Below are 22,307 nucleotides of genomic sequence, written 5' to 3'. Positions count from 1 at the left end.
AGAAAAAACGTAAGCTAATTTTCTGGACATATTATCTCTTTTTAATTTTTTCTTGGCAAACACATTGCTCTCATTATGTGCCAAGCACTGTTATAGTAACTTTTTAAAAATTAACTGATTATTTATTATAACAACCCTATGACGTATGTATGATTGCTATTTACCCCATTTTTAGATGAGAAAATTGAGACCCAGAGCTGGTAAGTAACCCACCAAGGTTTACATAGCTAGCAAGTGGGTAATCTTTCAGTAAGGTGATAAAAAAACAAAATAAATTATATCAAAATAAAAAGGAAAATAAACCATATTCCATGTCCAGAGACTAATTAAATTAGAATAGGATTCCTTAAAAATTGATAATGCCAGCTACAGTGAGACCAGAAGAATCAGTCCTGGTGTTCTATCACACAATAGAGTGACTATAGCAAACACCAATGTAGCATATACTTCAAGGTAGCTAGAAGAGAAGATTCTAAATATTATCACCACATGGAACTGATCAGCATCTAAAGTGATAGATAAGGTCATTACCCTGATTTGGTCATTATATAATATATTAAAACATCACATTGTACCCCATGAATATTTGCAATTATTATGTGTCAATTATACACTTTAAAAATTAATTAATAAAATAAAATAAGTGGAATACTTCTAAAAATCTTGAAGTTCATACTTTAAATGAGTGAATTGTATGGTATAGAAGTAATACCACAATAAAGCTGCTATTAAAAAAATGAAAAAAATATTTAATTTCATACTAATTCAGACAAAAGATAGCTAAGAATATGTGTAGCTGAAAAAAAATATGGTAAGATAAAATATTCCCAAAGAAAATTGGGGTATCCTATTACCACCTTCAGACTGGGTAAAGAGCAATAAATTAATCTAGGTGAATATACATTGGATGTATTTAAGTGTTTGACCTATGCAGCCTCTTTTGGGTAAAACATTTCTTCCCAAGCTCAAGTGATAAATACTACTGAGCTTTAGTTTCCACCCTTAAAAATATAGTAATAATGACAGTACCTATCTTGTAAGCTTATGAAAGGACTTCTCCCACGTGGTGGCATGGTGTCCAGATAGGATTCCTGAATACTCAAAGCAAATGCTCACCAATCAATACACCCCTCAAAACGGTCCTTATGCTTTGCTGTGAATAAAACATAGCTATAAAGAGAGAGAAGACTTCAATATCCACACAATTTAAAAGTAAATGCAAGCATGTGAATCAGTCAATATACCCAGGTAGAGCCAGTTTCCTTAACTTCCTCAGCCCACCAAAAAAGTTTACTTTTCTTAGGTTAGCAAACTGGCTTCCTTATTCCTCTGTTATCAGAGGTTTTAAAAATGTCAAAACTTCTATGTATCAATGCAATATGAGACAACGTGCTATTCAGTTTGGAGGACTTTATGGAACTCATTTATGTACTGACCTCTTGGTAAATAACTTATTAGATGAGAGATCGGGCTACAAAATAGAGAAACAATCAACCCAGGAATCACATCTGTGAGGAAAGCTCAAGCTTTAAACTTTATTATATTTTGAAATAGAAAATCAAAACCATTCACAAATCTGATTATGATGCATGAATAATATATTATAAATTATAATTACATATAATTATGTGATATTATTTACTATCTATTGAATAATAATCTACTAGTACCTAAAGAACAATAATTATTGATATTACCATATAGTTGTAATATATGACATAATGATAATTATAATCTGTACGATTACAAAGTATAGTAATAAATAAGCTCTAATTAACAAGCTTCACTTTGAGTAAGAATTCTTAATTCCATTCACCTAGTATAGTTTAGGAGGCGAGGCTATAAACTGAATCCTCTAGTGGAACAATTAGAGGCTCCCTTGAGCTCACACCAAAGTGAATTTAATCTAGACCAAGACGCCTCAAGAATTATTGTATGAGCAGATTCAACTGACAACCCATGGACTCACAGGATTCCCCAAGCCCATGGAAATAAATTTTTAATGTTATGAAGCTGAGACTTCTCATCAGACTTTACCACTGGCTATGTAGAAAGACCAATTCATGAATTTCAGGTGGGATGTCTACCTTCTTTCTTGTGAATCCCCCTGCAACTTATTTCTGGTTCAACCTTAGGCCTTCAGAGAGATTCCCCTTTTGATTATGGTGCTTGTCCTCCAGTAATTTCAAATTCTAGGAGAGCAAAGACTATCTTGTTCACTAACAAACCTAACTTTTTATCATACTGCCTGACACAAAGCATACATATAATGAGTATACATATAAATTCACATGCAAACACATAGATAGATATATGTATGTGCCTGTATGTATGCGTATCTGTATTGAGACATAGAGGGATAGTACGATGGATAGAAATGGAAGAAGTAAGCTGACTTACCTATTATAGAGGCCAATAAGAATGAGAAAATACTCTATGTTTAAGCGCTTCTCAAAATCTCATGTACATAAAAAAATATTTGGAGGATCTTGTTACATTACAGGTCTCTGGTCAATAGGCCTAGGCCAGAAACTATGATTGACATTCTGTAGATCTAACCAGCTCCTAGATGAGGCCAGTGCTGCTATTCCTCTGTTCACACCCCAAATGGCAAAGCCCTAAATAACCTGGACCCAGGTGCTGGCCAAAAATGAGTAATTTAGCAATATATGCCTCAAAAACCATGCACTATGTAAGAGACAATAAGTTACTTCATGACAAGTACTATGATAAGTACCTTAGAAAAATTTTCCCATTTGATCCCTTCTGCAACCTAGTAAATATTAGTATACAAATTTAATAATGTAGCGAGAAGGAAATTGAGACATAAAGAAGCTACATGGCTTTTGCATCTTATATCTAGCAGATATGCCTAACTCTAAAGCTATATTGCCTCTCAAACAGAGACTGGATCCTGAAATGCCAAGGTCTCCATACCCTAGAAAACAGCAAATAAGGAATGGCTTTTGGGATGATTATTAGTGGGTTCATATCTCTGAGTTAGAAGATTTTCAGTTGAGTTCACGTCCTAATTTAAAGGTCAGTATTCACAGTGGAAACAGCTAAGCCTTCAGGCAAACGTATCAGGGCTTAAAATTTTGTTCCGCTTGCTCCAAGCTGTGTGACCTAAGTCACCTCACCTTGCTGAATCCAGTTTCCTCATGTGTAAAAACAATGTTGCATCATAGAGTTGCAAAGATTTGCTGATAAAATCATTTTACAGTGCGTAGCACATTGGTAATCATGGACTCGTAATTAAAATGATTCAGTATTTTTTTTTCAGCTACCTTACTTGATTTCCACTCAGTTGTGAAGTTGGTAGCACAGATTAATTATCTGCTCACAAAAGTAAATGCCACTGATTTTGGTGTGGCAAACACTTCTGGAAAGTATTGGAGACAGTCTCCTACAGTATATTCTGTGCTTTAATGTTGTCATTAATAAAAATGGATTTTCTACCTCTTGCTTCTTTGCTGAGACGGCCAAGATGAGATGAATATGTGAAGCTGAATATCTGAGACAGGTCTCAGTTAATTTAGAAAGCTTATTTTGCCATGGTTGAGGATGCATGCCCGTGACACAGCCTCAGGAGATTCTGATGACATGTGCCCAATGTGGTTGGGTCACATTTTGATTTTACACATTTTAGGGAGATATGAGACATCAGTCAATATATGTAAGATTTACACTGGTTTCGTCTGGAAAGGCGGGACAACTCTAGCAGAAAGGGGGCTTCCAAGTAACAGGTAGGTAACAGACAAACAGTTGCATTCTTCTGAGTTTCTGATTAGCCTTTTCAAAGGAGGCAATCAGAAATGTGTTTTACCTCAGTGAGGAGAGAGGCAGAATTGTCCTAAGCAGTTCCCAGCTTGACTTTTCCCTTTAGCTTAGTGACTTTTGGCGCCCCAAGATTTCTTTTCCTATTACATTTCCCCCCTCCTTTCCTTTTAAAAATATTTTGGAGAAAGCATTTTAAAAGAAAATGAGTCTCTGGTGTCAGGTTTTGTCTGATCTCTCATGGTTACAATGGTTTATTGCTAGATGGCTGGTCCCAAGCTATTAGGAAACCCCATTTTTAGAAGGTTGAGAAGTTGCATGTCCTATGAAGAGAAAATAGGGAGAAGAAGAGAGAAAAATAACATCAAACAAATAAACAATCCTGGAAAATCCATATAGGCCACATTCCTTGGAAGTCCATACATTAGTAGGCAGGTAGGACAGTGGCTTATGTAGGTAAATAGATTGCTATTACTTTCTTCTGAAGATTAAGTTGTCTAGTAGGTTCAGTTCATGGGGCTTTAAGAAAGCATAGCTACATCCTTGTGACTACTCATTAGCAAAAATGCAGGGGAAAAGAAAAAGAAAGAAGAAAAATTGAAAACATTATTTTGGAGACTTGAAGTCAGGAAAAATTAGAATTTAGTCCAAATTGTAGAAAACGGTAAAAACTGAAAAACATTAGGCAAGACTAGAATCTAACAACAGGTATACTATAGTTTTTGAAACATAATTTTTCTCTCTGCAGTTTCCCAGGTTTACTAGAGACAAATCATGGTAGGACCCATTTGCTTCATTATGCCTGGCCAGATTATTTGTATAAAGTGCAGCAAGAATAATTATTTTTCATACAGGCATTTTAAATTAACTTTGATGGGAGGGGCACAGTGGCTCATGCTTGTAATCCCAGCACTTTGGGAGGCTGAGGTAGGAAGATCACCTGAGATCAGGAGTTCAAGACCAGCCTGGCCAACATGGTGAAATCCTGTCTCTACTAAAAGTACAAAAATTAGCTGGATGTGGTGATGGGCACCTGTAGTGCCACTTACTTGGGAGACTGAGGCAGAAGAATTGCTTGAACCCAGGAGGCAGAAGTTGCAGAGAGCCAATATTGTTTCATTGCATTCCAGCCTGGGTGACAAGGGTGAAACTCCATCTCAATAAATAAATAAATAAATAAATAAATAAGTAAATGGCTTTAAGGGAGGTTGTTCTATAGAAGGAATCTCAGATAAGATTTTTTTAAAGCCAAGCCCAGCCATGGATGTGTACCATCAAATATCTATGAGTTGGGTGAATTCTTCTCCTCTTGAGGTCCCAAGACAACTTGGGGCTCTTGGGTCTGTCAGAAAGTGACATTCTTTACTTACCACAGGTCAGGAATTCTCTACAGGGATGGTGTAGACAAGATATGAGGCCAGTTTTCCCAAGGGGGTTTTATTGGCTGTATAAGTAAAGTTTGATTCCTGAAAGTAAAGCACACCATTCCAGTCAAAGCTTTGGTAAAATAACCAGTTTCTCTAATTGTGTCCTGTTACAAATGAAAATAGATTCTTCTTGCACTCATGCAAATAACTATATTGCCATATATTAAGAATACTCATAAATGGTTTCTAAATTCTGGAGAAATAAGGTAGAGACAAACAAATATGCTCCAAATTTTGTTCATAGGAGTAGAGTATACTTAATTGTTAAAAGCTGTCAATAGCTCAAAAGAAACGTTTCTTTTACTCTGAAAAATAAAACATAGAACCAGTAACATTTTAAGAAAAAAGTAAAAAAGATTATTTCAGTCTTCTATTAGTTCAGTCCCTGCAGTTAATTCCTGTTCTGCTTGATATTTATGAACATTTCAGCTTTCCATTAAGTCCTGAAAGTTTTTTCTCTATTCTGATATCAGTCTCCAAAGTTATCAGAAACCTGCCTTCAAGAGTACCTGTCAGGGTTTTACAGCTGATTATAAAATCATCTTCTAAAGAGGACCAAAACAAGACAAAAATGTCCATGGATGACAAATATTTTAGGGCAGCCATAGTCAAAAGACATAATTGAGAAGGAAATTTGTTACCTCTGTGGCACACAATAATTTAACATAGCAATTATTATTACTGATAATGTACACTGAGTAATATCAGAATTATAGGAGTTTCCCATAATTTTGGAACATATACCAATAACACATTTATATAAATACAGCCCAAAGAAAAGCAAACACCATTTCATATTTAACAATGCTTCATATATAATATTGATAGCAAATAAGCCAAATTATGTCATTTTGGACGTTAGGGAATCTAATATCTTGAAGTATTAATTAGGTCAGAAAAAGACATAGTTTGTAATTTGCTTTTGGATAGTTTGTCAAATATCAAAGGTTTGAAACACTTAATATCACAAAATAGGATCACAGATCATTGTAAAATAAGTTATTCATTTAATCAAAGGGATAACTCAAGGATTTCAAAAAAAAGGTGGAAACCTTCATTATTTAAGAGAGGAGAGTGAATTTTCCACATAATTAGCCCTAATAAAAACAGCATGAAACCAATTAAATTAGGTTTCTGAAATTTTCTAAACAATCTATAAGATTTTAATCTTGACTATAAGATATAACTTCCATTAGCCTTTTATAACCTTTAGAACTTTTATTAAGGAGTTGGATAATGCTTCAAGAAAACCTTGTTAATCTGACACAGGGCATACACTGGTCTTGCATCAGTGTGCCTTTGACATTAATGGTTAACTTATAAAGAAACTGAACATAATTTTCTCTCAAAATTGGCCCTTACAATCCCACATGCCCACCTGTTCCACGATAGTCCCTGGGCCTTGAGCAGTTGAATAGCTTTAATTTCTGGCCCTGTGTCTCAGGAATGCAGTTTATTTTGATTGGCATCTTCTAGGTGCCTAAAGATGAGGCAATTGAAGCTTCATCTTCAATGTTTATGCTTTACCAGGATTTGGTCCCCTTTTTAGACCCAGGAGTCAAAGCCCTGTAAGTTGATGTCACAAGGACTTTAAAAGCACATACAGAAAGATCCACAGATGTAATAACCTTAATTTAAATTTTTTTTTTTTTTTACGCAGTTTTTTCTTTTTTTTCTCTTTTTTCTCTCTCTCTTTTTTTTTTTTTTTCCTTTTTGAGACAGAGTCTCACTCTGTCACCCAGACTGGAATACAATGGGCACAGTCTCAACTCACTGCAACCTCCACCTCCCAGGTTCAACCAATTCTCCTGTCTCAGCCTCCGGAGTAGCTGGGATTACAGGTGTGTGCCACCATGCCTGGCTAATTTTTGTATTTGTAGTAGAGATGGGGTTTCGCCATGTTGACCAGGTTGGTTGCAAACTCCTGACCTCAGGTGATCCTCCCACCTCGGCCTCACAAAGTGCTGGGATTACAGGCATGAGTCACCGCACCTGGCCTTAACTCAGTTTTTTTTTTTTTTTTTCCTAAGGAAACTATACTTAATAAAAATGGCATAGGAGTTATTTCGATAAAATGTAAAATCTGTCAGACCAGTTACCAAAAAGCAAAAGGAAAGACCTTCTGCAGTCCACAGGATATTATGTTGGAAGAAAACATTTCCTTTACACCCTTAAGAAACCATTGTTAACATCAGGACACAACAAATGGAACTTGAGGGGAAAAAAAACTTACATAAGCTGAAAATGAATTGAAGGAGAGCATTAATATTAATATTTTGTGCCTCTTAAAAGGGAAGAGAAACTGAAAACCACGAGATGCAATAAAAGTTGAACTTTGGTTTTAAAAAAATTACAGTATCTTATAATTTACTAAGAGTAAATCAATCCCTTCAGAAAATTTCACTTTTCTAATTATTTCTTTCATGTAAAAGTGTTTTTTATATCAAAACTAATCTCTAGAAAGAGCATTGTAATTTTCTTTTAATTATAGACAACATGATCATGTAAAAGTTTTCTGTTTTTTTATAAGCACTCTATGACTTACACAAACCATTCATGATATACTTGGAGTTTCTGGTTTGTCCTGAACATCCGTCTTTCTTAAACAACCAGTCATTTTATTCTAGGACTAAATTTACTATATAAGATTCTTTCTCATATAAAATTATTTTTCTTTAAGCTTACCAAAAAATACCTCTTTATTTCTACAACTTTCTTTACATCTCTTTTATTTCCTGGTTCCCTTTAACCTTGTTTTATACATACCGTTCATATAAGCTTTGAAATACACAAAAATTGTTCACCTTTTTAAAAAGGACACATTTTCTTTTTAGAAAGAATGTTTTCCTACAGTATATTTTGGTTGGAAAATACCAAAATAATAAAATATCTATTATTTAATTTAACTTTAGATTCTAAATTATGATGAGTTTGTCTACATGTGTTTATCCCATTACATTTACCTATTTTACTCATTTATCTAGGTTGTTTATGAAAACTGCAATAGTCATAATTTACAGTTACAAAATTCACCATTGCAAAATTCTAACTGAGACAGTGAAAAAGATATGACCTAACTGACTCCATCTTGCTTTTAACCTCCAAGCTGTCCTTGTTCATTCCTGGACTTTTGGAGGAACTTACTTTATAGCTTGGCTTTGAAACAAAGATGATAACAACAACAAAATGAAGACCTTTTAAATACACACACATGCACATATACACACATGCATCTTGGATGTTAGCTTTTAATTAAGCTGACTTTTAACCATTGAGCTCCTTTAAAAAAATCTTTTGAATTCTCATTACCATGTTTCAGCTAGAACAAATTGGTGCTATTTCAGAAGTATCAAGTATCAAACCAGAAAGGGTTTGATTTAGGAACCAAATCCAGGCTGTCATGGTGGAAAAAAAGAAGGTAGAACCCTTAGCTATGGAAATGCAAAATGGGGCAACAGCAATTGCTCTTTCAGTTTGGCTTGGCTAGCAAAAAGGTGGCCTTGTTATGTAATAAAAAGCCCCTTAAGTATTCAAAAATTTAAAAAAAATTCTTTTTTTTCTTTTGCTGGCCATTTGTCTCCCCACACCACAACACCTTTTTTTTTCTTTTTTCTTTTTTTTTTTTTGTGGGAATTTAGCCACTTCAGAGGTCTTGTTCCCCATAATTTGGAACTTTCCTTCAGATTTGATCAAATCAGATGGAGTTAATCAAACCCAATGGGGAAAAGACCCAAACAACAACAACAAAAAAATAGTTAAGTAAAACAAATGATGGCACAACTTATACAGTTACTGGATGCTCTGATGGTGAGGAGAAATTAAGTCCAGCTGGTTGTTCATCTTCACTTTGGCCAAGAAAAATCCCAATTCAGTTACTTACCTAGGGACAGGTCTCAGGCTAAAACTGCTCTCTACTAACCTAGAAGCAGGAAAATCTCAAATTCATCTTACCTGTTGGAAGTGAGTTCAAACTCCATAAAGGAGTTACCTGCCTTCCATCGTCATGGAAGCAGAAAAAACTTGCCTTTCTTGTGTTGGAAGCAAGTAAAACTCCAAAACAATTAGTTGTATGGCAAAATAAACTTTAGATCTCGACCAAATTTTAGGAGATCAAGGATTCTCTGGAGGGGTGCTTCCAGGTCTCAGCACATTCTTCTGTTGGTTTGAGCCATAAAGATAGCTCAAGCTGGTACCAAGCACCAATAGGAGATTTCTCAAAGGTCAGGGGCACCTCCATGCAGAATCCCTTTGTGGTCACCCAAATAAGAACCCCAAATATCTGAGACAGGTATCAGTTAATTTAGAAAGTTTATTTTGCCAGGGTTGAGGATGTGTGCCCATAACGCAGCCTCAGGAGGTCCTGATGACATGTACCCAAGGTGATCAGGGCACAGCTTGGCTTTTTTTCTTCTCTTTTTTTGAGACAGAGTCTCGCTCTTGTCACCCAGGAACAGTGCTAAGCTTTTTCATGGCATCATCACAGTCAAATCACACAATGATACAATGAATTATTATCCCAACCTCACTGTAGTTGTCTCATTACAGACATTCTGCTCTATCCTCATTGCCCTGCAGCCATAAGGTTTAGCAGACAGACTAAAAACTGGACCTTTTGGCTGTAAATTGTTTTGATGCCTGATTCACATGGAAATCTGCTTTGACAATACTATTATGAATATTCAGCAGAAATTTTGAATGTGACTCTTCCACCTGGGTAGTGCCAGACCTAATATCCATTGTTTTATTTTATATGACATTAGGATGACACAAAAGAACAGTAACACATGCAAATATACGCCTCATCCTTGATGATAATATATATTTAGAATGAGATGCATCAATGAGGTTAAGCTGTGAAGAAAAGCACAGGATCTCTTCAAACTTGCTATTAAAGTCAATGTCTCAATTTGCTCCTGGCAAGTAAATTTTATGAAAAATGCAACAGGTTGTATGGAGGTTTTCTCTCAGCTTTGTAAAGATAAAAAGACATTAAGTCTCTTACCCATCACATTTCCAAATGTGATATATTCTGTCTCCTATAGAGGAGAATCTATCATTCTCCTCATATTCTGACATTTTAATATACATTTAAAAGAGGAAGACTATTTTCCAAATAAGAAATGAAGAGCAGTTGAATTTTGTGTAATTAATTATTAGTGGGAGGAAACAGAAAAATAAAGGAGTTGTTTAGAGTTTCTGAAAGCCAGTAAAATTTTGAACCAGAAAATCCCACATGCCATTACAACACTCAATGCCAAACTCCTTTTTTCTCTAGAATTGTCCATCTCGTCTCAGACTGTTAGCCCAAGGTTTATGTTTATAAGGTTTTACTCTGCATATGATCCCTTAGAGTGTGTGTTACTTATTGCTTTAACTTATACCAATATTATTTCTTAATGATTGGATTTGCAGCTTAAACCTTGCCAATCAGCAATAATATCTATCATTACAGACTTTTTAATTTGCTAAGAGCAGTTAGTTCCTTATTTTCTCAGCTTTTCAAAAAAAACAGGCAAATGAACAAAAACCCAAGCCTTTACTGCCACCCAGTGGTTGCTCAGAATTAAAAAAAAAAAATTTGCCAAGTCATGACTAACATTTTAAAGGACATTTTTATTCTTGAATTGCTTGAATGTTTCAGACATTTTAATATGAAGCAACTAGAGACAAAAACTTTTAAAAAATAGCCACACATATCTACTATGAGCACACTATGAATTATATTATTTTAAACGATGCAACAAAATGATGAATACAATAACAACTCATTCCCATTTTACTTTGATGGGTAATTTAACTCTTTGTTTGAAATAATTATAGATTAATACGAAGTTACAAAAATGGTACATATATTTCTATTAAAAAAGTGCCAAACTACTTCCCAAGTGGTTCTATTATTTTTGATTCCCACAAAGTAAAAGATATCCAGTTTCTCGGCATTCTCATCAGCATTTGGTGTTATCGCTCTTTTTTTTTTTTTTTTTTTTTTTTGAGACGGAGTTTTGCTCTGTCACCCAGGCTGGATTGCTGTTGCATGTGATCTCAGCTTACTGCAACCTCCGCCTTCTGGGTTCAAGCAATTCTCCTGCCTCAGCCTCCCGAGTAGCTGGGACTGCAGGCATGTGCCACTGCGCCAAGCTGATTTTTGCATTTTTAGTAGAGACAGGGTTTCACTATGCTGACCAGGCTGGTCTTGAACTCCTGACCTTGTGATCCGCCTGCCTTTGCCTCCCAAAGTGCCAGGATTTCAGGTGTAAGCCACCATGCCTGGCCCACTATTTTTAATTTTAGCCATCCTGATAGGTTTACAGTGGTATCTCACTGTAGCGTGAATGTGCATTTTCCTAATGACAAATGATTCTGAACACCTTTTCTTGCACTTATTTGTCATCCACACCTTCTCTTTGGAAACGTGTCTTTTGATCATTTTGTATTTTTAAAACTGTTGACTTTCAAGAATTCTTTATATATTCTATATACAATCCCTTTGTTCTATATGGGCTTTAAAAATATTCTCTCTCACTGTATAGCTTGCCTTTTCATTCTCTTCACAGGGTTTTTCGCAAACACTTTTTATTTTTATGAGGTCTGATATGGTTTGGCTGTGTCTCCACCCAAATCTCATCTTGAATTCCCATGTGTTGTGTGAGAGGCCTGGTGGGAGGTAACTGAATCATGAGGGTGAGTCTTTCCCATGCTGTTCTCATGATAATAAGTCTCATGAGATCTGATGATTCTATGAGGGGGAGTTCCCCTACACAAGCTTTTTCTTTGCCTGTTGCAATCCATGTAAGATGTGACTTGCTCCTCCTTGCCTTCCACCATGATTGTGAGGCCTCCCCAGCCACATGGAACTGTAAGTTCATTAAACCTCCCTTTCTTTTGTAAATTGCCCAGTCTCTGATATGCCTTTATTAGCAGTGTGAAAATGGACTAACACAAGGTCCAATTTATTTAAAAAAAAAAAAAAAAAAAAACCTTTTTCTATATATCATGCTTTGTGTGTCATCAATAAGAACTCTTTGCCTAGCTCTAAGTCCTGAAGATATTCTCTATTGTTTTCTAAATGTTTTATATTCTTATACTTTGGAATGCCCAATTGCTCCCACACCATTTGTTGAAAGGAAGATCCTTCCTCCATGGAATTGTCTCTGTACCTTTGTTAAAAATCAGTTGAGTGTGTTTGTGTGTAACATGTGGCTTTTATTTTATCATTTAGTTAAACACATTGCATGATTAATCTCAACAACAGTCTTTTGATGACAGTAATGTAAAAATATTGATAAGATAATTTTATCAAAATGAAAACTAACATTAAATGTCTTTGGCTAGGAAAACACAGAAAATTATTCAAAATGGGAAATGAAATCTTAAACAGTCTTCACGTCATGTGCTGGGTTAAAACCTAATTTTAAATAAACAGCTGTATAACAAATCAGCAGAAAGCCACACCACTGAAGAGACTTCATGGTTTAAATTCTGGCAAGGTATTTTAGCAGCTAGCTACAGGACCTCTGAGGCCTGGCTACTAAACCCTCAATGTCTGCATTTTTCATCTCCAAAACACAAGTAATAATCTACCTCCCTCTTCATGTTGCTGTGAAGATAAGTTAATTAACACTTAGAACAATACTTAACATATTAAGAACCCAATTTATGTTATCTATCATCAATCAATCTGATACAAAAAGTCTGATAATGCCAGTGACAGCTCAAATCACACCTATCTTTTAAGATGAAATATATTTATCCTAAGCCTTGGGCAAGTTTCCTAGTCTAAGTCCATTTCCTCATCTGTAAAATAGGATTATTATGAGGAACAAGTGAGCTAAAGTATTAGGAGGATTTATCACAGTTCTCAGTTACATAGGAAATACTCCTCTAGTAAATACTACTCTTCTAAAATTAAAAAAATTACTTACAATATTGTACCATTGTTAATGTCATATATTTGTGAAGCTCAAACATATATACAGACAGTCCCAGACAGGATGGTTCAACTTATGACTTTTTGAATTTACAATGATGCAAAAGCAATACACATTCAGTAGAAACTATAGTTGAAATTTTGACTTTTGATCTTTTCCCAGGCTAGTGATATGCAGTATGACACTCTCTAGATGCTGGGCAACAGCAGTGAGCCATAGCCCTGAGTCAGCCAGGTGATAATGAGGGTAAACCAGTACTATACTACACAGTGTAATATAGTCAATAAATTACATGAGATATTCAACACTTTATTATAAAACAGGCTTTGTGTTAGATGATTTTGCCCAACTGTAGGCTAATGTAAGTGTTCTGAGCATGTTTAAAGTAGGCTAGGCTAAGCTATGATGTCTAGTAGGTTAGATACATTAAATGTATTCTGACTTATAATATTTTCAACTTATGATGGGTTTATTGTGACAGTCTCATTGTAAATTGAGAAGCATCTGCAAAATATGCTATGTTAGATGCTAGGATTGAAAAGCAATAAAGGCAGTCCTTGTGCAAGATTGCATTTTATAGTCTACAAGCAAAATTAGGACATGCAAAATAGAGATGGGAGAGAAACTATTGCTACCAGAGGCATTTGAGACTAAACAGATTCAATCTCCATAATGACCAACCATAGTTTGAATGCTGGAGAATTTCAACACCAACAACTCAGTTGACCTAACTCTTAAAGACAGAGCAAAAATATTTAGCAAACCCATGAAAATTAAGTTTATTTGATATGTTAAGAGAAAGAAACACAGATTAGGCAAATATTCTATGGAAGAATAGCAGAGTTTTACCAACTTAATTAGCATATGTAAGAGACTATTATCTGCACAGAAAATTCTGTATGGAAGCTTAAAGCACGGTGGTTACTTATCAATTATGAATATAATAGTCTAATTCATATTTTTTTCAACTTTTATTTTAGATTCAGGGGTACATGTACAAGTTTGTTTCCGAGTTATATTCTATGATGCTTAGGTTTGGGGTATGAATGATCCTGTCACCAAAGTACTGAGTATAGTACCCAATAATTTTTCAATGATTGTTTATCTCCCTTTTTGCCCCCTCTAGTAGTCTCCAGTTTCTATTGTTCCCATCTTTACATCCATGAGTACCCAATGTTTAGCTCCCACTTACGAGTGAGGCCGTGGTATTTGGTTTTCTGTTCCTGGTTAATTTGCTTAGGATAATGGCCTCAAGTTGCAACTATGTTGCTGCAAAGGACATGATTTCATTATTTTGCATAGTTGTGTAGTATTGCATGGTGTATATGTATCACAGTTTCTTTATTCAGTCCACTGTTGATGGACAGCTAGGTTGATTCCATGTCTTTTTTATTGTGAATAGTGTCGCAATGAACAGGTGAGTGCATGATGTGCCTTTTTGGTAGAATAATTTGTTTTCTTTTGGATATATATCCAGTAAGGGGATTTCTGGGTCAAATGGTAACTCTGTTTTATTTGAAACATCTCCAAACTGCTTTCCACTGTAGCTAAACTGTTGATTTTCCCACCAACAGAGTATAAGTATCCCTTTTTCCACATGCTCACCAACTTCTGTTGCTTTTTAAATTTTTAATAGTTATTCTGACTGGTGTGAGATGGTATCTCATTGTGGTTTTGATTCATGATGTGGAGCATTTTTTCAAATGTCAGTTGGCCTCTTGAATCTTCTTTTGAGAAGTGTCTGTTCATGACTTTCACCCATTTTTTGAGGGGGTTATTTGTTTTTTGCTTGTTCAGTTGTTTAAGTTTCCTCTGGATGCTGAATACCAGACTTTCCCTGGATTCATCATTTGTGAATATTTTCTCCCAATCTGTAAGTAATCTGCTTAATTACTCTGTTGATATTTTCTTTTGATGTGCAGAAGCTTTTTAGTTTAATTAGGTCCCACATGCCAATTTATTTTTGTTGCCATTGATTTTGAGCACTTAGTCATAAATTCTTTCCCAAAGTCAATGTCTAGAATGCCCTATGTTTTCTTCTTGGATTATCATAGTTTGAGATCTTACATTTAAATCTTTTATCTGTCATGAGTTTTTTTGTTTGTTTTTTTGTTTTTTTTTTTTTGTCTGTTGCCCAGGCTGGAGTGCAGTGGCACCATCTTGGCTCACTGCAACCTCCACCTCCCAGGTTCAAGAGATTCTCCTGCCTCAGCCTCCTGAGTAGATGGGATTACAGGCATCTGCAACTATGCCCAGCTAATTTCTGTATTTTCAGTAGAGTCAGGGTTTCTCCTTGTTGACAAGGTTGGTCTTGAACTCTTGACTTCAGGTGATCCACCCTCCTCAGCCTCCCAAAGTGTTGGGATTACAGGTGTGAGCCACTGCACCCAGCCAAGTTAATTTTTATATAAATTTTTATATATAATGAAAATTAGGGGTCCAGTTTCATTCTTCTGCCTATGGCTAGCCAGCTTTCTTAGCACCACTTATTGGGTGGGGAGTCAATTCCCCATTGCTTATTTTTGTCCAATTTGTTGAAGATCAGATGGCTGTAGGTGTGTGACTTTATTGCTGGCTTCCCTATTCTGTTCCATTGGTGTATATATCTGGTTTTTTTTTTTTTTTTTTTTTTTTTTTTTTACCAGAACCATGCTGTTTTGGTTACTGCAGCTCTGTAGTATAGCTTGAAGTTGGGTAATGTGATACCCCCAGTTTCATTCTTTTAGCTTAGTATTGCCTTGGCTATTTGGGCTCTATTTTGGTTCCATATGAATTTAAGGGTTGTTTTTTCTAATTCTGTGAAAAATGATATTGGGAGGAATTGCATGGAATCTATAGATTGATGACCATACTTTGGGCAGTATGGTCATTTTAACAACATTGATTCTTGTATCCATGAGCATGGAATGTTTTCCCATTTGTTTGTGTCATCGGTAATTTCATTTAGCAATGTTTTGTGGTTCTCCTTGTAGAGATGTTCCACGTCCTTGGTTAGATATGTTCCCACATAATTTTTTGTATATGGCTGGCTATTGTAAAGGGAATTGCATTCTTGATTTGGCACTCAGCTTGAATGTTATTGGTTTGTAGAAATGCTACTAATTTTTGTACAGTTATTTTGTGTCCTGAAATTTTATTGAAGTCATTTATCAGTTCCAGGAGCCTTTTGGTAAAGTCTTTAGGGTTTTCTAGGTATAGAATCATATCCATGAAGAAAATAAGTTTGACTTATTTTCCTACTTCGATGTCGTTTGTTTTTTTCTCTTGCCTGATTGTTTTGACTAGGACTTCCAGTACTGTGCTGAATAGGAATGATGACAGTGAACATCCTTGTCTTGTTTCAGTTTGAAGGGAATTCTTCCAGTTTTTGCCTGTTCAGTATGATGTTGGCTATGGATTTTTCATAGATTGCTCTTATTATTTTGAGGTATATTCCTTCGATGACTAGTTTATTGAGGATTTTCTTCATGAAGGGATGCTGGATTTTATTGAAAGCTTTTTCCATGTTCATAATATTTTTAATATATCATTATTTTGAAAGAAAAATAGAACACACCATGTATCTACTATATTAACCTCTGTTAACAATCCTAGGGTGAGCTGAATCACTGGCTCTCATACCACTGCCACCTTCTGAAAACTCATCAATTTAAAGCATAAACAGTGACACCATATTGATTCAGCCCACATCACTGACAGCAAATACCTCACTTGTCCAGAGAAGCAAGATGACTCAAAGAAGCCAACTGAAACCAAACACCAAAGGAAGTAGTTCTCAGAGCAAAGCCATAAGTAGCTTAGTAGGTTTAATATTCTTTAAAGCTGTCTATATATATGCAATAAGTAAATAGATCCCCCTTTAAAATCAAAGTCTTCCCTTGACAACATGACATCACTTTCTCCATCCTAGTCTGATAGCTTTTTCTGAAAAATAATTACAACATTGTACTGTGCCTCTTTTTCCTATTAATTATTTTGTTGTATATTTTGAAGACAAGCAATCTTAGAACTGTGTAACTCACATACACCTACACATATATATATCTCTTTTCAGGATCATGTCTACATTTTCTCAAAAGTGAGAGTCTTAATAACACAGCTGTCTTAGTCTGTTTTCTGTGGCTTATAATAGAACACCTGAAACTGGGTAATTTATAAAGAAAAGAAATTTCTTACAATTCTGGTGGCTTGGAAGTCCAAGGGCATGGCTCAGTGTCTGGTGAGAGCCTTCCTCCTGGTGAGGATTATGCAGAGTCCTGAGGCAGTGCAGACCATCACACGGTGAGGGGGCTGAGCATGCTACCATGCTAGCTCAGGCCTCTCTTCCTCTTAGAAAGCCACCAGTTCCACTCCTATGATTGCCCATTAATCCATTAACCCATCAATTTATTAAGTCATGAGAAGATTAATCCACTCAGGAGGGCAGAGCACTCATGAACCACTCACTTCTTAAACGTTCCACCTCTCAGTACTGCCACATAGGAAATTTGGAAACCCATGCATGAAATTCAGGGGGGCACATTCATAACATAGCAGTAACAAGGGCCTGAATGGCTTGCCAACGCTGAACCATTTCCTGCATGGGAGCAGGAAAGAAAATTTACTCACGGAAGTGGTGAAAACCCTGGGATGTCGTGAAATTCTCTAGGACTAACCTGAAAAGCCCTTGTATCTGTTTTGTTGTTGCTGCTGCTGTTGTTGACCAGTGACAGCTTGTCTCTCCTTGTCCTTCATGCCTAAATATAGTGGACCAAACTGAAGTAGGATCATAACCAATTTGGAGAGAAAAAGAATGAATTTGGTCTAGGATCACTATTGCTCTGTGGAAATGAAGGGGAATTATTAGTTTCTGATATTTTGAAAATAGCTAATAAAAATAGGAGTGTCTGTACAAAGATTTATGGTAAATAATGTACTCTCAGACATACTACGTAACTCTCACCACAACCTAAATATGACAAAGAAAAAATATTTATTTACCGGGAAAATAAAAAAACATAGTGAGGTTTTTGGTTTGGTTTGATTTTCTAGGAATTTCAGAGTAATTTTTAAAACAGCGTTGTCATTCTCTCAGGTAACACAAGAGATAATTTTATGTACTGGAAAATTTCCTCTGAAAGTGTCACAGAATATTTAAAAGACACCGAAGTTGCATAACATTTTACTGAGGTATCATCACAGTTAAAAGTTGCCTGTGTAAGTAAGGCTTACCTTACTTCAGCAGGCTCTGTGTGAATGTGAACTCCCTTCACACCTCCAATTCCAATTACAGAGACCACCTGAAAAGGAATCAGGGACTTGTAGCATAACTCAGTATGGAGGTCACAATTGGGGAGAGGAGGAAATGGCCAAAATGAAAGGCAATGTCGTTGAATGCAGGAAGAATTTTTTTTTCTTTTTTTTTTTTTTTTTGTGACTGGGTCTTGTTCTCTTACCCAGGGTGGAGTGCAGTGGTATGACCATAGCTCACTGCAGCTTTGAACGTCTGGGCTCAAGCAGTCCTTTCACCTCAGCCTCACAAGTAGCTGGGACTGCAGGTACATGTCACCAAGCACAGCTAATTTTAAAAAAAAATTGTAGAGATAGGATCTCACTATGTTGCCCAGGATGGTCTTGAACTCCTGGCTGCAAGTATGAATTAAATGTTAAGAATGGCAATACTTGACTTTGTAGTTGAAGTCTCAAAGAGTAGAACTGTGAATTTTAAAAACAGAACTTTAAAAATAGCTGTGAAAGAATGGAACAAAAAATAGTTTTATAAGGCAGCTCCACTTTCAGAATATTGTGTCATTGTGATCTCCAATAGAGTAATTTTATTTTCCTTTTCTGAAGACAATGTAGGTGAGAGTAATAATCCACAAGGATGTATTTGATTTAGAAAAAGGCAAGACTGTTAGTACAAAACAAAGATTGGGGATATTATTGGTTTACACCTAAGGATTTAAACTGAAGAATTTCATTAGATGTGCAGGAGAGAAAAAGTAGTATCTTTTTCACACCAATTGTGAAGTTGACAATCAGTGGCTGACACCTATAACAAAAGGCAGATTAACAAGAGAAAGGCATAACAAAATTTTTTAACCAAAATTTTATGTGACACGGGAAACTTCAGAAATGACGACCCAAAGACTTAGGAAAAGCTGTGTATTTTTATGCCTAGGTTTGCTAAAGAATGGACAGTCACATAGAAGTCTGATTGTCCAGCCTGGACAACATGGTGAAACCGCATCTCTACTAAAAATACAAAAATTAGCCGGGCGTGGTGGTGGGTACCTGTAATCCCAGCTACTTGGAAGGCTGAGGCAGGAGAATTGCTTGAACCCAGGAGGCAGAGGTTGAGGTAAGCTGAGATCATGCCACTGCACACTCTAGCCTGGGCAACAGAGTGAGACTCCATCTCAAAACAAACAAACAAACAAACAAACAAAACTGATTGATCAAAAAGGATATGATCAATAAACCAGGGGGAACTTAGCAAGGCCTGTTGACCTGTTTGTTCAGATTCTGCTCTGGCTGTATGTATTTTCATTCCTTTTCTCTGGGTACAAGGTGTCCCAAAAGGTCTTCATTCTCCACATGGAGGGATAGAGAATGATTTTTATGGCCTGAGGAGAGAAGGTTGGAGAAAGAGAGTGAGCTTTCTGCTTATGCCAAGGTGCCATATTTTGGGGTATCATGTTCTAAGCCCTGATATATATTAAAAATAATTGCCCGCTTATGGAGCCAACTTTGAAACAATGTGAACTGTTTTCTGATGTCCTTACAAATTGGTGTAACATGCCATATGAGAGTTCATCTAACCCTTGGTGATTTACATAAACCTGGAATTAACCTCATATTTCCATTTGCTACAGAAGTCTAGAGCCATTCCATGATCGTTGGCTAATTTCTGGACAGCTTACTATCTCCTAACTTCCTCTGCTTCTTGGGCTCTTGTTTCTTGTTTACATCAGGGTCAGCATGAGGTGCTACCAGATATTAAACAGCTCCTTTATTGTGTTTGCCAAAAATTGAAACAAAGCATTTATAAGCACAATAGACTTTCCTGATGACTAGAGAGACAAGGGGCAAAAGCTCATCACTTATTATACTGTCCTGTCCCCCAAGTCCATTTTTAACACTCACCACCAGAAGTTTCTCTCCTGGCTCTTTCTCTGCAGCACCTGCTTTTTTATTTTGCTGGCATGTCTCTTCTCTGCTCCCACCCTTTATTCCACTCCCCTCCCCAGTCCTTCTCAGTAGCAAAACAACACATTCCTCCTTTTACCTCATGCATAGTGGCTTCCCCTTTCCTCTGGAGTCACCAGCTGACACACTCCCAGCATTTATGAACACGGATTCTGAACAGAAACAGTTCACAGAGAGGAATTCTGGACTGAATATTAGAATAATATGTTCTTAACAGCATTACATTATGCCTGTTTTTGAGTAAGACAAATTTAGTGTGATCATGGTTGGTGAAAATCGTTGGGATGAAAAAAAATGACTTCTCAAAATTGTATCTCATTAGTCCTCAGCAAGCAAGCAAGTAATCTTTCTCTCTACTTTACAGATGGCAATAAAATGTCAGAAAATTTCCCTAAGATGACTCCAGGAATAAGGGAGGAATAAGGGATGGAACCTGTAAAAACACTCTTTGGGAGGCTGAGGCAGATGGATCATGTGAGGTCAGGAGTTTGAGACCAGCCTGGCCAACCTGGTGAAACCCTGTCTCTACTAAAATTACAAAAATTAGCTGGGCGTGGTGGTGGACACCTGTAGTCCCAGTGCCTTGGGAGGCTGAGGCAGGAGAATCACTTGAACCTGGAGGCGGAGGTTGCAGTGAGCCAAGATCGCGCCATTGCACTCCATCCTGGGTGACAGAGCAAAACTCTGTCTCAAAAAGAAAAAAAAAAAGAACAAAAAAACTCAGTTCTAATTGGCTTCTACTCACACATGTTTTACAAGGCCTTCTATGCTAACAAAAATCAACACAACACAATTCTCTGAACATCTATAATACACATAGTTGAAACTTGACTATATTCTGTTTTGGATTATTTTTTGTGAGTCTTTTCTTCTTAACAAGACAATAAGTTCTTTCAGGACCAACACTAATCAAGGAACATCTTTCCTATCCTCACGATTAATAACCAGCCACCATATTGAACAAACAATTTGGGGTTTAATTCAATAATTTTCTTATGCTAATTTTATAATTCTGTGAATATGATCAAACCACCTCATATAGCTCTTAGAATAAAGGCACCTTTATTGATATTGTTAAAAAATAAAATTACAGCAAGTTTGGTTTTAAGATGTAATTGGCTGTTATTAGTGATTCTAGAACTGGGCACTATCTCATTCTTAAAACAGAATGCATGCTCCATTTTATAGGTTGGCTTTATAGGCAGAAAAGGGCTGAAGAAAGCAGAAACAAGGAACAAAAGCAGATTGGTCGTTTCAAAGTTACTTTACTTATAGGGTTAACACAGAAGGGGCTTCCTTATCATGCTGGCTCAGGTAAAGTGAGCCCCTTCTGCTTAGCTGCTGTGAATCTTCTGATTTCTGGAAAACTTGCCTGTTTCAAAGTTTAGTGTAATCGTGCATGACACCTAGCATGAGTGACATTGTCTGCTGGAGCCCAGTGTAGGAGCTTGGTATAAACAATGAAATCGCCTCCCATAAACTTTGCCTAATAATCCCTTTAAACTCTCAGGAACCAGGATTAAAACGAGATGATAGGGTGTCAATTTTAGATCTTTCCAGCTTTCTCTTATGGGCATTTAGTGCTATAAATTTCCCTCTACACATTGCTTTAAATGTGTCCCAGAGATTCTGGTATGTTGTATCTTTGTTCTCATTGGTTTCAAAGAACATCTTTATTTCTGCCTTTATTTCGTTATGTACCCAGCAGTCATTCAGGAACAGGTTGTTCGGTTTCCATGTAGTTGAGCGGTTTTGATTGATTTTCCTAGTTCTGAGTTCTAGTTTGATCGCACTGTGGTCTGAGAGACAGTTTGTTATAATTTCTGTTGTTTTACATTTGCTGAGGAGTGTTTTACTTCCAACTATGTGGTCAATTTTGGAATAAGTGCAATGTGGTGCTGAGAAGAATGTATATTCTGTTGATTTGGGGTGGAGAGTTCTGTAGATGTCTATTAGGTCTGCTTGGTGCAGAGTTGCCCTCAGAAAT

General features: G+C 36.3%; 1 long non-coding RNA gene across 4 annotated transcripts in view; it reads right to left on the bottom strand.

Moving 5' to 3' along the window:
- The window catches only part of LOC102139020 (uncharacterized), a 62,420-nt gene extending 40,122 nt beyond the window's left edge, over positions 1-22,298 (bottom strand). For all 4 annotated transcript variants that reach the window (XR_010587082.2, XR_012435233.1, XR_012435234.1 and 1 more), the window contains exon 1: positions 1,030-22,298. This is a non-coding gene — a long non-coding RNA (uncharacterized lncRNA). The remainder of the gene's footprint in view (positions 1-1,029) is intronic.
- Positions 22,299-22,307: the final 9 nt, after the last annotated feature.

This window comes from Macaca fascicularis, chromosome 5 (assembly GCF_037993035.2).
Source record: "Macaca fascicularis isolate 582-1 chromosome 5, T2T-MFA8v1.1".
NCBI lineage: Eukaryota > Metazoa > Chordata > Mammalia > Primates > Cercopithecidae > Macaca > Macaca fascicularis.
The sequence above is the reverse complement of the archived record's forward strand: the minus strand, read 5'-3'. Positions and strand labels throughout refer to the sequence as shown.